Source organism: Dendropsophus ebraccatus, chromosome 2 (genome assembly GCF_027789765.1).
Source record: "Dendropsophus ebraccatus isolate aDenEbr1 chromosome 2, aDenEbr1.pat, whole genome shotgun sequence".
NCBI classification, from domain to species: domain Eukaryota; kingdom Metazoa; phylum Chordata; class Amphibia; order Anura; family Hylidae; genus Dendropsophus; species Dendropsophus ebraccatus.
In genome coordinates, this window is record NC_091455.1 from 36,147,037 (window position 1) to 36,160,517 (window position 13,481).

Sequence of the window (13,481 nt, forward strand, 5' to 3'; positions counted from 1 at the left end):
ACTGTTGCTAAGGAGTTTTCTTTTCAATTTATTCTTGGCAGAAACTGGTGTAAAGGTCTCAGTTCCGTCCATTGGGAAACAAACATCTGTAAACTTGATATTGAGCTATACACTAAAGATATCACTTTGATTTACTACAATACAACAATCAAGTGGAATAAACATCATTTTTCTAGCACAATCTGCAGATGTAATGCAGGGAAAACAATGGACACACAATGCAGGATTGTACACAAGCCATCATCAAATCTGTCACACATTTGGAGGGGAAAAACAGGCCTTTCACCATTATCCTTCTGTTCATGGGAGCCTAAAAATATCATTAATAGGTTGTGTGTCTGAAGAGTAGAGGTGGCCATATGAGAATAAGGGTACTATTATACTAAGCGATTTTTCGAAGTCAACGATTGACGATAAACTAACTCAAATGACCGCTATGAACGACCTGATGATTTTTACTTATGATCGTTATTGCGTTTGTCCTGTCGTCGCCACTGTGTTTACCAGTACTGCGAACGACGTCTTATTACTTGCAAATGATCAACGATACAGGTTTAAATTCTATTAAACGACCAACGATTTCTCGTTGGTCATTTAATCGTTGTCTGCCATTACATTAAACAATTATCATTCAAATCCAAACGATTTAAAGATTTTTGACCGATAATCATTCTGTGTAATACCACCCTAGCAGCCAGTCAAAATTTATTTTCTCAACAATCATCTCTCCTGTCCTCTTCATACACATGAATGTTCGGCACAGCTAAATGTTCATGTGTTACCCATTGGGAGGGGTATGACAACCGAAAAGCATTGGCGCCAGCTTTATCCCTCCAGAAATAATAATGTTGGGAGTTGAAAATCCGACAGTGGAGAATCAGGAGGCCACCATACTCCTTAGGGTAGGTCGCTGGTGGTGGTGGGGTTGTACAACTTTTACATAAGCTGTAAAAAAACCTTTACTGGAAGTTAGCCAAACACATACAGCATTTGTACTTTGAACACTCATTGGGCTAACAGCTGTCAACCTATTCAAAATGCAGAATCCCTCTTTCCACAATATCCTCTGTCAGGGGAGAGTTAGGAAGCCCAAGCAAACATCAGATGGTTGGCTAACCCTGATGAAATTGTTAGGGACACGTAGTTTAGAGGCAGCAATTTGAATATAAATAAGGGAAGCTACAAGGATAGTCAATTTTCAGCAGTTTTCATGCAGCCCATAAACTAAGAATAGACTGCTGATACTGCTGTTTACTGCGTCTGGCTCTCTTTCTTTTTAGCAGCAGAGCACTGAACCCTGATTTGCTTGGTAGCGTGTAGCCAATCAGGGTTTAGTGCTCTGAGTCCCCCCCCCCCATCTGCTGTACAAAGTTAGCCAGGTGCTGATCTCCCCGGCCCCCTCCTTCCTGCATCCATACCTAGATACTGCTGGCCCCCTCCCGGCGCTATAACCCGATCCTGCCGGCCCCCTCCCTGTGCTAAAACCCAGATCCTGCCGGCCCCCTCCTGTAATGTGTCCTATTCAAAGAGAGTTCTTGCTTGCGCTGTGTACGATGTAAGCAAGAACTCTCTCCTGTGTCTCACACACCCAGAGCCTGTCAGCTGAGAACAGCTGATTACAATAGGTGCGGAGATCGGGGCCAGCGCCGCATCACACTAACACCGGGGGGTGCGGGTGAGCTATCTTTGAATAGGACACATTACAGGAGGGGGCCGGCAGGATCGGGTTATAGCACCGGGAGGGGGCCGGCAGGATCTGGGTATGGATGCAGGAAGGAGGGGGCCGGGGAAATCAGCACTCGGCTAACTTTGTACAGCAGATGGGGGGGCGGGGGGGGACTCAGAGCACTAAACCCTGATTGGCTACACGCTACCAAGCCAGTCAGGGTTCAGTGCTCTGCTGCTAATAAGAAAGAGAGCCAGACGCCGGCCTCGTATGGTGACGTCACCGAACCGGAAAGAGAAGAGGATCCGCGAGTCACAGCCTGGACCATCACGTGACCAGACGGGAGATCTCCTTGGGGGGGCCAAAAACGGACAGGTAAGTATATTAGGAAAGGGTTAACCTTGGTTAACCCTTTCCGATGCTAATTTATTGATTTTCCCTGGAATACCCCTTTAATACATATGACTCCAGACAACCCCTTAAGCCTTCCCACTGAGCCCTATTTGTAAAAAGATATAAAAAATCAAGGTGATTTTCCAGATATTATTTTCCTATGGTTGGTAAGAAATAATAAAACTTCTAATCATAAAAGTACTTAATTTTATTCTGTATACATTATTTTTCTTTTTATAGATTTTTGTTATGGTTAAAAAAATTTTTATTAAAGGTATTTGCATTTAAGTAAAGTAACAGTTATAATAAAGGCAAACGTAACCCAGATAGAGAAAAAGTTAAGCTTACATATATGGATCGACAGTATGAGCAATCAGAACACTGCATAAATGCGGATGACCAACATAACATGAAGATACCATACATAGTATTGTGTGTCAACAGTAATCTGTTAACCACATAAACAAGTGAAATCTTGCATTACTGGCCAACAACACAAGTAAAAATATAATTAGCCCCAACAGCACAACCAATACAAAGACACACTCAGGGGGTTCGGGAAAGAGGGGCTGGGGAAGAAAGGAGAGGAATGAATAGAAGATAGATACAGTATCTAGATTTTTTTACATAATTTTGTGACTCTTCATATGAAAATATCCCACAGCTTTGCTGTGTATACTGGGACAGAATGTGAAGAGCCATCATTAGAGAGCAGAGAATTTAACAACAAATGACAAGTTGATTGCATTTTTGTAAGCAAGATAAAATGTGTAGGAATTGTGTCATCAATATAGCTACCCTCACTTAAGGTTTTAAAAATAAAACTGCTAACTGAATTTAATGGGCGAGCAATAGAAACTTTTACCCCTTTTTTAACATTTCAAGCTAATTTTCCAAAATTTCTGGAAGAATCCTTTAAGTGTCTATTCCTCTTTTACTTTACACTTGTTTTATAATTTTTTTCCCCTTGTAGGTATGTGTAATCTATCTATGTGTGCAGAGAGGGAAAACATTCTAAGAACAGGCTCTTTGATTATTTGCTAGTGCCATGCACATACCAAGCAAGATCACTGTGGAATTGAAGCACACAAATAAAAAGTAACTTGAGGTGCGAAACAAGTTCTAATCTAAAGGCCTTGTAAACAAAAAATATATATCCCTATAGTGCAATAAAGCATATATAGTTAATTAAAAACTGTAAAGATATGTGAAATCCAAAATCAAATATTTTCTTATAGCGGATTTCAATAACCTCTAAGGAAATAAAGCAGCAAGGACTTCTGTTTTCTTTTTTTTCCCAGTGTTATTGCAAAAGGGAAGAAAGCTAGTCTGTGCATTAGAAGTTGGATCATGTGTGCAGCAAATGCCTCCAATAAATGTTTCATTAATTGGGAATGACTAAAGATAAAAGAACAACAGAATCTACCGGTTCGGCTTCATTACAGGACGTCAATGAAAATATTACTTCTAGAAAAAGTAATTAAGCCACCGGAACGCACCTGCTCATTCCAACCAATATTAATGAATTAATTCTCTACAGTAAAAAGAATACAACTCTCCAGGCACAGCCATGCTCCGGGACCTGATTACTGAGACGTGCAGGCTTTCACAAGCGTCTGTACTGTAAAAAGCTTGGTTATAGGAAACTACCCATTCACCAGTATAGTGCAAATCCAAGTCAAACCCTAATTAAGTCAATTAGAGGAAATTACATAAATATCAATGCTGGTATATATGTTAAAGGAAATGCTTCATTTAAAAAGCTATTCCCAACTGAAGAATATCTGGCATATTCACAGGAAATTCCATTAATGCTGGCATTTTTTCTGTAACTCCCTTAGACTTTATTGAGGACTGCAGCACAAGAGTTCATCTACCTCTCTTTGGAAGCAAATGCAGATGGGGAATGCTGTACATTAAAGGTGAGCGAACTTTGAAAAGGCTCAGGTTCTTCTGAACCCGAATGCTCTGTATTTGAATAATGTTGGCTGAAGTAATTGGATGCAGCCCTAGGGAGTCCTGGAAAACATGGATACAGCCAATGGCCTATAGCTGTAGCCATGTTTTCTAGGCAGCCTTAGGGCCATATTCAAAATCTTCAGCCATGCTCTTTCAAATGCAGAGTGTTCAGGTCTGGACAAACCAGAGCATGGTCAAGGTTAGCTTATCTCTACTGTACATTGTCAGTAAGGATTACATTACCATAGGCTGGGTTTCACACGTTTTTTTTCAAAAAACAGATGCATTTGAGTGCATCCGTTTTGATCAGTTCTTCCATTGGCTTCAATTATTAAAACAAAAACAAAAAAAAGTCAAAATTAGAGATGAGCGAACCTCGAGCATGCTTGAGTCCATCCGAACCCCATCGTTCGGTATTTGATTAGCGGTGGCTGCTGAAGTTGGATAAAGCTCTAAGGTTGTCTGGAAAACATGGATACAGCCAATGACTATATCCATGATTTCCACATAGCCTTAGGGCTTTATCCAAGTTCAGCAGCCACCGCTAATCAAATGCCTTACAATCGGGTTCGGATGGACTCGAGCATGCTCCAGGTTCGCTCATCTCTAGTCAAAACGCATGTGTGTTGTTTTTTTTTAACATACACAAGGTCAAGTATGTTTTTGTATACTTTTTTAAAAAAAAAACTATGCGTTTTGATGTTTGTTTGTTTTTATAATCGAAGTCAATGGAAAAACGGATAGCGAAAATTTAGTATAAATCCAGCCTAAGCTAACAGGGTATTGAGAGAACTGTATATCTGGAACTTAAAGAGGACCTGTCACCCCCTGTGCCGGGGCAAAGCCCGGCCGATCCCCCGCTAGAGACCCTTAGCGTCGGACTCATCTCTGATGTGCGCGCGCCAGGCTTCCAGCGGTGATATCTCGGCAACGGGAGCAGATCCAGAAGTGGGACTTTGTGCACGGGGTAAGTATAAGGGTCTCTAGCGGAGGGTCGGCCAGGCTCTGCCCTAGCATGGGGGGTGACAGGTTCCCTTTAAATGTGCATCCTGGGGGGGTTGGGGAAGAAAAATTATCCAGGCATAGCTGCAAAAAAGTATTGATGTGTGCCTGGTAAAAAGTAACAAAAGGTTGGCAAATGATGTTACCCCTTTAGATGATTGATGGGCATGCTAGGATTTAGACTACAAAGCTGATATTGACGGCCTATCCCAAGGTAAACCATAAATATTGAAGTCCTGGAAAACTAGTTTAATATTTTTACCCTCAAATCAAAAATTTATAGCAAAAAAACACTATACTAAGGATTTCACATATTTCATATAAAATGTCAGTATAATCTGAAAAAGTACTAAAGTGACTAAAGTACTTTTTAGATACTCAGTTTTGAATAAAAAGCTTGTTTTTTTAATTACTCCCCATTAACAATAAAGCTTCTGTTCACACAACGTCCAGAAAAGGAAAAAAGCATCCGCTTTTTGTGTTTAAAAAGACGTCCGTTATTGCATCGTTTTAAATTGTTTTGACTAAAATGCATTAAAGTCTATGGAATAACGGACGTCTTTTTCACACATTGTATTGAATGCGTCCGCCTCAAAAGAGTCCGGTATTCCGTAGACTTCAATTCAATTTATTCAAGTCACTTAAAATGTTGCAATAACGAACGTCTTTTTAACTATAAAACGCGGACGCCTTTTTCCCTTTTTTAGAGGTTGTGTGAACATAGCCTAAAACATATGAAATAGTCAAAAAACTAAATCATACATCTGCTGCAACTGCATAGAAGACTGCTGGACCGAACATGAAAAAAACAAACTATAAAATCTATGTTATGCTGAAGGTGCGTACATGGCGGTTAGTTTTTTATGTAGTTTCTATGACTTTGTTCTTTGATACACAGCATAGGTTCATCATCTAAATGATGAATAGGCAGCAGCACTTGGGCAGTCTAGATGCCATGGCTCTTTACAGTGATGGCCTATCCTTAGGACAGGCCATTAATCTTTAATCCCTGGACAACCCTTTTAAGGCCTGATCATTAAAAGGTTAAAATAATAATAATACATACTTCACACAAATGTTAAACTGTACAATACTGCAGATGTGATACAGATGAGATCACCGGTGGCTTATTTAGAAGTGCTTTACTATGAACCCATAGGTTAATATTCTATACATATAAACATCCCCACTGGATAATATCCCTCAGCACTTTCCCGAGATATTTTTTCTTTTTCCCATGGTTCACGAATTCTCAGAGCCAAAAAAAGATGACTATAAAGGAGGTGCTTTCAGTCCCCTGAATAATATCAAATAGAGCATATGGGAATATTTTCAAGTATACAGTGCAGTACAAGCATCCAAAGGAACTGGCTGCCCAGAAAAGTCAACTCAATCCATATATACTGGTAATATGACAGGGAATTAAGAGGAGTGGGCACATCTGTTTTCATTAAAGTGCTTGCCCACTCCCAATCTTATATGCATTTGCATGATATGCATTAATTCTGAAGGAGCCGTATCTATTCCGTTGCCCAGGAATAGTTTGGCACACCGCCGATTTAATGTAAAAAAAAAAAAAAAGAAAAGAAAAAACTCAAAACGATGTACCTGATGGTACAATCGCTTTAAACTGTTTCCGAGCTCCAGGCATCATGTATCAAGGAGGTCCGTGATTCATGGACCGTAATCATGACCGTACATTAACAGGATATGTTCGGCATGTGGCAATGTATTTTAATGGTGGCAGAAACAATACAGAGATAGTCCGACCAATCGAATAATTGTGCTGTGTAAAGCCAGTGCAAGCGAGCATCGTTCCAGTTATCAGCACATGTTTGCGACTGTGAAGGACTGAAGCTCTGTCTAAAAAGGACATAAAGTCCTTAAAATGTTCCCAGAACTTTGGCAGATATATCATTGTTCCTTTTGTCTTTGTCACTGATCAAATGTAACAAAGGGCTGATGCGTGTGCAGCCGATCCAGGCGATCATTAGGTCAAAAGTTTTTCAACCCTCAACCAACCTTTATCTAACGTCTGTGGCCACCTTTACTGGGTTTTCAGTACCCTGCAATCACCATATGCTACATGGAAATCACAGCAAAGCAGTATTGATAAGACTACCCCATGTAAGAACAAGTCCTATGTCAATGCAATGTATTACATCTTTCTTATAAAATAACTTTTAATATATTTAAAAAAAAAAGATGGCTGTGTCATACAATAAAATAAAACACTTCAACGTCTTCCCCCCACCACCACTAGTTTACAAAGAGGGGGTTCATCAGGAGGCTATTACACTTCCCCTGGGTATGCATAATTACCCCTGGGGACATTGCACCATAGATGATCGACAGAAGACATTAACTGTGGCATCCTGTATACACCCATTGCCTACACAGGGATCACCGGATGCCATTCTGTGGCACAGATATTGTATTTTATTGTTTGACAGCTATGTTTTACCAAACTAAACTTTTGTGGGTAAGTGATCTGATGTCCTATTTGTAAAAGAAAAAACCTCTGTATGCCTCCTTCGGAATCTGGACGTGTACAAGAGGTACAGTAAGGGCCCATACACTTTTACAAGCACTATATTACATGAAGTTAGTTTGGTGCCATAATACGGCCACATAGTAGAGTTGATGCTATGTCTGCGCACTTAAAGTACGGGGTGCCAGATGAAGCGATTATCATGAATACAGGAATATCAACTGCACACCAATTGCCACCAATTTTTACATTTTTATTTTATGCACTTAAAAGATTTTTTTTACAGTTTCCAGCACAGGTAGCAAAGATTTAACAAAGATTTAACAGTTTTGGTGTACCATTTCACTGGACGTTTCGGTCATTTATGACCTTTGTCAACATGGTATACTGTGCTCAAGAGTTACAGGAGACACCATCTGTGGGAATTCCATATGACTAAGTGATGGCGGCCGGGGATAGAGGTCTAGGCCCCACTCCAATGGCCACCTAGGGGGGTGGAGCCTATACACAGATGACGTCACAGAGGGGCAGAGAAAAGTGACGCAGTGCACGTGAAGCCCTGCCCAGGTGACACAATCCACCAACAATAAAAAGCAATTTTCACTGGCTAAGTGCCAAGAAATCTATTAGTTAGGTATGAAAACTGCAAAATTTAGGCTTTACAGCTGTGTAGTTTAGTCCTCATATAGATAGGGGGTGACTTTAAATTCTTATGTTACATTTATGAGTAGTCTTAACTTTAAAATATTTCTTCCATGGCAATGACAGTGACAACATTACAACTTTATGACGTTATGTTGTGTTATTGTTAAGATATTTATCCAGCTTGTTGGATGCAGTCTTTTTTCTGCTCCCCAACCCCTCCCCCACCAGCGGTACAGACAATTGATGTTTTCTGGCTGTTTATTGTGACCACGTCTAATTAATGCACTGTAATACTACACAATGGTTGGTTGATGCCCATCTGTATTTTGCATTTGAGATTCAGACTGTCTGTAGTGTATTGAAAAAAAAAAATGTTTTTTTTTAAATAACTTTATGTAAATAAATTACTTAAAAGGGTTGTCCGGCGATAAAAAATTATTCACAGAATAACACACATTACAAAGTTATACAACTTTGTAATGTATGTTATGTCTGTGAATGGCCCCCTTCCCCGTGTCCCACCACCCCCACCCGTGTACCCGGAAGTGTGGTGCGCTATACATTACCTGTCACGTGCCGACCACGGTCTCCGATCCTCAGCAGTGACGTCTTCTTCGGGAGGCCGGCGGATCTTCCCGAGTGCTGAGCTTCGGATGACGCTGCAGAGGGCGTCCGGCACTCGGGAATATCCGCCGGCCTCCCAAGAAGACGTCACTGCTGAGGATCGGAGACCGTGGACGACACGAGATGCGGTGAGTATAATGCACCACACTTCCGGGTCTAGCGTGGGTGGGGGGAAACACGGGGAAGGGGGCCATTCACAGACATAACATACATTACAAAGTTGTATAACTTTGTAATGTGTGTTATTCTGTGAATAATTTTTTATTGCCGGACAACCCCTTTAAAATTACTTTACCCATGTTAATGCATTTACACTGGCTGGTATAATATTCTTTGTCATAAAATCTAAAAGATATAGAGGAATAAATAACGTTCCTGTTTGGTTACTTTCATATGGTCATACTTCTTGGTGGTCTTCACCTTTCATATTGTACTGGGGGTTTACTGTATATATTTACTTCTACCATGTGCTACGTTACTGCATTTACAATTATATTTACAGAAAAATGTTCTAACAGAATGTACCGCATGGAGAAGTATTATACATTAGAGATATCACAAGCGGGTCTTGACTGCCAAACCAAAGACATTTTTTAAATGTTCTCCTAGGCCGAGCTGGATTCTCCTGACACAAGGTCCATGTGGATCTTTATTAAGGTAAAAAATATATCATGCAATAGACAGGAAGCCTTACAGTGCACACCACTACACCAATGTATCTGCATTAGGAAGAAGTTTAAAGAACCATCAATTTGAAGGATGTTCTATGGGGAGAAATAAATTGTAATGTAACTAGCTGCACAGGAAATTCATTAAAGTATAAGTTGGACTATCTCCAGAACAGTTAATGTAGGAAGGATAGCAAAGAGCCGTGTGCTGATGTGGGAAACTCAAAAGACTTATACCACCTCAATGTTTAACAACCATTTCCACCTATAACTAAAATAGCCCCTAATACATACAAGGCCCGCAGCTGTTCTCTTCTACAATTTATGCTCAGCAGTTAAAAGTGACAACAGTAGACGTTGGCCGTGACAGCTCCCATAGAGGTGGCCTTCTTTTATCCTGAAAATTGGAATGGCAATCAATATAAGGACAAAACAACATATTAAATTATAACCAAAATGATTTAGCTATCCAGCAATATGAGGCAGTTGGTGATGAACATATTTTGATTTCTTGTTCATGCTTTTTAGACATTTCTGCACCTTGTGTAGGGGGGAAGGTTTAGAAATAAGAGGGTGAATCCATGTGACAAAGTTGTGGCTTTAAGGGGTTCTCCAGAGATTTATTCATATATATTTATTACTGGGGCTGGACAGAAAATAATAAACAACCCATACTCATCAAACACAATCCTCCGGGATCCTATTGTGACACATTCTAGTCCCACGCTGAACTCTCTGCCCAATACTCCTGAGATGGACTTTTCAGTGACAGGCCAGTAACTGCATTTAGCAGGACAAAGCCACGACCAGTGATAGGCTGAGTGAGTTGTCACTGATAAGACAACTCTTTGAAGTAATTGCCAAAGCACTAAAGTCCGAACGCGTATGTTAGGTGAGTAGGGTTGCTTATTATTTTCTAAGCAGCCCCAGCAATATATAAAAAAGATAAACGCCCTGAGTACCCCATTAACATTTCATGTAAAGTATGCAACCTAATAGTAGGTCTAAACGTAATGGATACACAGGAAGAAGTCATTACTACAAGTCCACATAAGAGCTAATACGTTTTGCATAAATTTTACATACCAGGGGTCGGAGTAACGTGAGGTGCAAGGTAGCAAGTCCACATACAACCCAACATTAGTGTTTAATTAAAGGGGTTATCCAGCGCTACAAAAACATGGCCACTTTTCACCCTCTCTTGTCTCCAGTTCAGGTGTGGTTTGCAATTAAGATCCATTTACTTAAATGGAACCGAATTTAAAACCCCACCCAATCTGGAGAAAAGAGAGGGGGATAAGTGGCCATGTTTTTGTAGCACTGGAAAACCCCTTTAACCCCTTAGCGACCCATGACGTATCTGATACGTCATGGTGCCGCTCGGGGTGTTCAGAGCGGGGTCCCGCCGGGACCCTGCTCTGAACGGCGCTGATCCCGGCTGACACATGCAGCCGGGCAGTGCCTCTATTAGCCGGCGCGGGTCCCGGCTCGGCAATAGATTGCTATGGCCTGCAGCAGGCCATAGTAATCTATGACCGATCTAATCTGTGTATATACACAGCATTGATCTCTATGAGAGATCAGTGCTGTCTATATACAAGTCCCCCAGGGGGGCTTCTAGTTACAGTAAAAAATAAAAGATCCCCTCCCCTAATCAAATCACCCCCCTTTTCCCATTTTATAAATATAAATTAATAAATAAATAAACATATTTAGTATCGCTGCGTGCGTAATCGCCCGAACTATTAATCACATTCCTGATCTCGCACGGTAAACGGCGTCTACGCAAAAAAATTCCAAAGTGCAAAATTGCGCATTTTTGGTCGCATCAAATCCAGAAAAAATGTAATAAAAAACAATCAAAAAGTCGTATATGCGCAATCAAGGTACCGATAGAAAGAACGCATCATGGCGCAAAAAATGACACCTGACAAAGCCCCATAGACCAAAGGATAAAAGCGCTATAAGCCTGGGAATGGAGCGATTTTAAGGAACGTATATTTGTTAACAATGGTTTGAATTTTTTACAAGCCAGATACAATAAAAGTTATACATGTTATATATCATAGTAATCGTAACGACTTGAGGAACATGCATAACAAGTCAGTTTTACCATAGGACGAACGGCGTAAATGCAAAACTCCCCGAAATCAAAACAAATTCGTTTTTTTTTCAATTTGACAGGGCAAAATGATTTTTTTCCGGTTTCGCAGCATATGTTATGGAAAAACAATGCCTGTCATTGCAAAGTACAATTGGTTTTACAAAAAATAAGCGCTCATATACGTCTCTAGGTGAAAAAATGCAAGCGCTATGGACTTTTAAACTTAAAATGGAATAAGCAAAAGCGCAAAAACGAAAATAGGCTTTGACTTTAAGGGGTTAAGGACCTGTGTAAGATCACCCTTAAAGGGAACCAATCAGTACTTGTTTGCTGACTGGGCTCACACAATGGCTGCATTCTCTTGGCAGCCGGCTCTCCGGTGGTGTCGGGGGATTAAGGCTCTTTGGGTTTCATGTACGGTGAAATGCATTTAAATACAATGAGCGAGGCAGGGGAACAGCAGTGAACAGTCATCTGGGCTGTGACTAGTTACGCCTCTCTGTCCTGTCAGAACGCTCTGCGGACTGATTGATAGGCAAGGAGGCCAGTTAGTGGGTGGTATTAAAATACAGTTTACCATACATGAAGTCCACGGAACCCACATCCCCCAGAACCATCAGAGAGACAGCTGCTAGGTGTGTGCAGCCATTCTAGAAGCCCAATCAGCCCAAAAGTTCCCTTTAATGTGCTCAAACAATTTAGTGTAAATGTAGCCTAATGCACCACAGGCGGAGGTTTTGGCCAACAATTTGGACTATATAGTGGCCTCCCAACTATCCACAGACATAGGATGTTGGTGGAGAGAAATGTTGGGCATGATGGATTATCAACGTTAATCCCCCCTTAGTCAATAGAGGCATAAGCTGGAACCATTGAATTCTGACTTCGGCCTACCCCTCTACTCCCCCTTGCCGAATGTTCATGTATATGGAGAGACCGCTGTAAGCCGAATGATTGTTCAGCCTTAAAGGGGTTATCCAGCGCTACAAAAACATGGCCACTTTGCCCCTACTGTTGTCTCCAGTTTGGGCGGGGTTTTGAAACTCAGTTCCATTGAAGTAAATGGAGCTTAATTGCAAACTGCACCTGAACTGGAGACAACAGTAGGGGGAAAAGTGGCCATGTTTTTGTAGCGCTGGATAACCCCTTTAAGTTATAAAGGTATATTGGCACTTTTTTAAAATGGTTTTCTTAACAGAAAGATTAAAACTCGATATTTAGGGTAATTAGGAAAACGGCAAAGGCTATTATAACAAAGTCACAGCGTCAAAAGCACATCCTTCTCTTTGAGTGTGAGCCATTAAGCAGTAATCATCATTAATTCTACTACACGCACTCACACAAACAAGCCACATTTAAAAAAACAATAGAGAACAAAAAAAACAAGTCTCTGCTTTTATTATAATGAAAAGAGCACAGCTAGAGAACAAACCACCAATACATATAATCCCCAAGCAGCTCTCATGTGTTATTCAAGACACCACAAACCACATAAGAAATGCTTGATGAACGTGAACGTGATTTCTGAAACATATTTTTGCCCTTTAAGTATTTGCCATTTAACCATTGGTTTCCCAATTACTAAATAAGATTGGAAAAAAATTCCAGATATTAATTTCACACAATGTAGGGGGCAACTACAAAAGGGGAAGTCATCAGTGGAGGTCTTGGTAATAACTCTTACTATAAGATAGCGATGGGGTGAATGCACGTTCAGCCAACAACTAAATCCAATAAAATCTGTTATTAATTATGTTAATTCCATAAAATTGTTACATTTAAAAAAATTAATTATAGACACATTTCGGGCCACTCTGAGCCTTGATCACTGCAATGCCTGATCACCCACAGGTGAGGTCCTTATTACGGGAAAGAGAATAGCTAGCTATATTGCAGCAAGTAAAGCATATACTGAGTAGTAGTGGAAAA

At 40.5% G+C, this 13,481-nt stretch overlaps 1 protein-coding gene across 8 annotated transcripts in view; it reads right to left on the bottom strand.

Annotated features, from left to right (window-relative positions):
* The window catches only part of VPS13B (vacuolar protein sorting 13 homolog B), a 729,531-nt gene that overhangs the window by 569,216 nt on the left and 146,834 nt on the right, over positions 1–13,481 (bottom strand). The window lies entirely within an intron of this gene.